This window comes from Cervus elaphus, chromosome 25 (genome assembly GCF_910594005.1).
Source record: "Cervus elaphus chromosome 25, mCerEla1.1, whole genome shotgun sequence".
Classification (NCBI taxonomy): domain Eukaryota; kingdom Metazoa; phylum Chordata; class Mammalia; order Artiodactyla; family Cervidae; genus Cervus; species Cervus elaphus.
The window spans coordinates 56396410-56400693 of NC_057839.1; the positions used below are offsets into that span (position 1 = coordinate 56396410).

General features: G+C 44.5%; 1 pseudogene; it reads left to right on the plus strand.

Moving 5' to 3' along the window:
• The first annotated feature begins 352 nt into the window (after positions 1–352).
• LOC122683796 lies at positions 353–1284 on the plus strand (annotated as a pseudogene).
• Positions 1285–4284: the final 3000 nt, after the last annotated feature.

The following is a 4284-nucleotide window of genomic DNA, read 5'->3' on the forward strand; positions in this document are numbered from 1 at the left end:
GCAGGAGACTAGATTCAATCCCTGGATTGAGAAGATTCCCTAGAGAAGGAAAAAGCTACCCTCTCCAGTATTCTGGCCTGGAGAATTCCATGGCCTGTATAGTCCATGGGGTCGCAAAGAGTTGGACACGACCGAGTGACTTTCATTCTTTCTATTTTATAGATGTGAACAAACAAGAGGAGGAAGCCGTTAACAAAGAAAAAAATCTAAAAAGAAAACGGAGCTACACAAGTCAATTACCTCTAAGAATTTGGGAGTAAACTGTCAAACTGCCATCTTTGAGCCTCCAAAGAAAAATCAGCTAAATTAAGAACCAGAGGGTACTGTCCTTTCAGCAGATCATGAAGGCAAGATGGTGGTGCAGATTTCCAAGAAGAGGAAGTTTGTCACTAATGACATCTTCAAAGCTGAACTGAATGAGTTTCTCATGTGAGAGCTGGCTGAAGATGGGTACTCTGGGGTTTAAGTCCAAGTTACATCAACCAGGACAGAAATCATTATCTTGGCCACCAGGATACAGAATGTTCTCGGTGATTCAGAAGAGATTTGGCTTCTCTGAGGAAAGTGTAGAACTTTATGCTGGAAAGGTGGCCACAGGAGGTCTGTCCATCCTTGCCCAGGCATAGTGTCTGAGTTACAAACTCCCATGAGGCCTTGCAGGGCTAGGGCCTGCTCTGGTATGCTGTGGTTCATCACGGAGAGTATAGTCAAGGACTGTGAGGTCATGGTATCTGGGAAACTCCAAGGACAGAGGGCTAAGTCCATGAAGCTTGTGGATGGCCTGATGGTCCACAGTGAAGACCCTGTTAACCATGATGTTGACACCGCCTTGTGCCATGTGCTGCTCAGACAGACTGCTAGACATCAAGGTGAAGATCATGCTGCCTTAGGACTCAACTGATAAGACTGGCCCTTAGAAGCCCCTAGGGCTTCCCAGGTGGCGCTAGTGGTAAAGAACCAGCCCGCCAATGCAGGAGACTTAAGAGACATAGGTTCAGTCCTTGGATTGGGAAGATCCCCTGGAGGAGGACATGGCAACCACACCCGTCTTCTTGCCTGGAGAATCCCATGGACAGAGGAGACTCGTGGGTTACAGTCCATAGGGTCACAAACAGTTGGACATAACTGAAATGACTCAGCATGCACGCATGCAAGAAGGTTCTGCCTGATCACATGAACAGTCTGGAACCCAAAGATGAAATACTGCCCACCACTCCCACCTCTGAAGAGAAGGGTGGGAAGCCAGAGCCACCTGCCGTGCTCCAGCAGGTACTCACAGCATAATAGGGTCTCCTTGGCCACTAGATTTGGAGTCTGGATGTTGCTCTATAAAGACCTTTAATAAAATCTTTTTAAAAGAAATGACCAGAGGGTAGGTCTAGCAGTTTTGAAATACAAACAATTCTACTTCAGTTTTAGGAGAGAGAAAGAATCTTATATTAGAAAGAATTGATTTGTTATTCAGTGAGTGGAGAAAAAGTCAATATCTTCATATTACTAATAAAGCCATGAATAAGCTACTAATCTGGAACAGGGGAAGTATCCAGCTGAGGAACTGAGAAGTAAAGATTTTATTTTTAGATTCCAGAGAATATTAGGATGGGGGTTTTAGATAAGGTGATTATGCTTTATTTCCTTGATTAGGGCACTACCATGCTGCTTTTTTAAACACTGATGCATGCCCGTGGTTCTAACTTGAACCAAATTAGATGGTCCTTATTGTGATAAATTACATTATTCAGGGTTGTTAACCGCTAACAACAGCAAATTGGCTACTTAAGCAGAAAAGGAATTTAGTCCGGGATAATACGTAGCTCTTAGAATCTTCAGATGAGTCAGAGAATAGGTTTATAGGTCAGTTAAGTGACCAGGCACAAAACCCAAGTTATACCATCTATGACCTAGAAGCTACTGACATTATCCCCAAACAAGGACTCAGCATAGCAAGTCACTCCCCAGAGACCAGCCATACTTTCCATCTATGCTCTTCCAACTGTCAGCTTCCCAACCAAGTCAGGATGAAAACCACATGCAAGACCTCTGTTTCTTTGGGTGATTCACTCTAAATCCAACTTCAGCACAAGTGCATCTCATTTGTATCCCCTTGGTCGCATGGGTGCCTCTGTGCTAAGGTGATCCAGTCATGTCCGAGTCATGTGACCCCATGGCCTGTAGCCCACTAGGCTCCTCCGCCCATGGGATTTCCCAGGCAAGAATACATAAGATCCAGATAGTGAACTCAAAGGTGACACAACCCACAGAATGCTGGTCCCCAAAGACATCCATCTTCTAATCCCCAGAACCAGAGAATGTGTTGCCTTCCATCACAGAAGGGAATTTGAAGATATAATTAAGGATCTTGAGAAAATCATCCTGGATTATTTAAGTGGGCCTTAGCTCTTCCCTGGTGACTCAGACAGTAAAGAATCTGCCTGCACACTATTTACAATGACTAGAACACAGAAGCAACCTAGATGTCCATCAACAGATGAAAGGATAAGAAGTTGCGGTACATATATATACAATGGAATATTACTCGGCCATGAAAAGGAATGAATTTGAGTTAGTTCTAATGAGATGGATGAAGCTAGAGCCTATTATACAGAGTGTAGTAAGTCATAAAGAGAAAGATAAATATTATATACTCCCACATATATATGGAGTCTAGAAAGATGGTGCTGATGAATTTATTTTCAATGCAGCAGTGGAGAAACAGACATTGAGAACAGGCTTATGGCCATGGCCAGGAGAGGGTGAGATGTATGGAGAGAGTAACATGGAAACTTACATTACCACATGTGAAATAGATAGCCAACGGGAATTTGCCGTATGTCTCAGGGAACTCAAACGGGGGCTGTATCAGCCTAGAGGGTTGGGAAGGGGAGGGAGATGGGAGGGAGACTCAGGAGGGAGGGGACATATGTACACCTATGGCTGATTCACGTTGAGGTTTGACAGAAAACAACAAAATTCTGTAAAGCAATTATCCTTCAATTAAACAAATAAATAAAAGAATCTGGCTGCAATACAGGAGACTAGGTGTGATCCCTGGGTCAGGAAGATCCCCTGGAGAAGAAGATGTCTACCCACTCCACTATTCTTGTCCAGAGAATCCCATGGACAGAGAAGCCTGGCAGGCTACAGTCCACAGGGATCACAAAGAGTCGGACATGACTCAAGCAACTTAGCACGTAATGCACATGCGCTGATGACGAGAGCTGAGAGAGTGAGCTCCGGGACGAAGGTCCGGCCTGTGAACTGAGAGGTGACGGGCCCACGGAATGATGGTCCCCAAAGACATCTATCTTCTAATCCCCAGAGCCCGAGAATGTGTTACCTTCCATGGCAAAAGAGACTCGAAGATGTGACTAAGGATCTCATGATGACAAAATCATCCTGGATTATTTGGGTGGGCCTTAGTTCTTCCCTGGTGGCTCAGGTGGTAAAGAATCTGCCTGCAGTACAGGAGACCCAGGTTTGACCCCTGGGTCAGGAAGATCCCCTGGAGAAGGGAATGGCAACCCACTCCACGATTCTTGCCTGGAGAATTCCATGGACAGAGGAGCCTGACGGGCTCCAGTCCGTGGAGTTGCAGAGTCAGACATGACTGAGCAACAAGCACTGTCTAATCCCAAGCATTTCTATGGGATGAAGACAGGAGATTCAGAGGAACAGACAAGGAGATGTGGTGATAGAAGCAGTGAACACAGAGGGAGCTGGTGATCCTGTGCTGGCTTTGATAACGGAGGGTGGAGTATCAACTGCAGGAATACAGTAGGCTCTAGAAGCTGGAAAAGTCAAGGAAACAGACTCTAAAGACTCTAGAAGGAACGCTGGCCTGTGGTGCCTTAGTTTTAACCCACAGATACTGATCTTGGACTGCCAATCTCCAAAACTGTAAGACAACCAATTTGTATTTTTTAAATCCCTGTGGTTTAGTCACTAAGTCGTGTCTGACTCATGAAATCACTGTTTGTGGTCATTTTTAAAAAAACAGCAACAGAAAACTAATACAGGCAGTGAATTCTCCAGACATTATGAGGATGCTCAAAATGCAGGAGGCAGGTGACAACTGCCCAACACTTGAAAGTTTTACATTTTCAACTTATATTTTCATCTTTTACTCAAACTCCAATACTGACATACTGCTGTTCTGACAGCAGGGCTATGAACGGTATTTGTCAAGTGAAATGATGAATTCTCCACTTGGCTTCTACCAATTCACCAAGTGTCTTGAGCTAGTTCCTGCATATATATATATGTTCAATTTTCCTAAGGTGATTT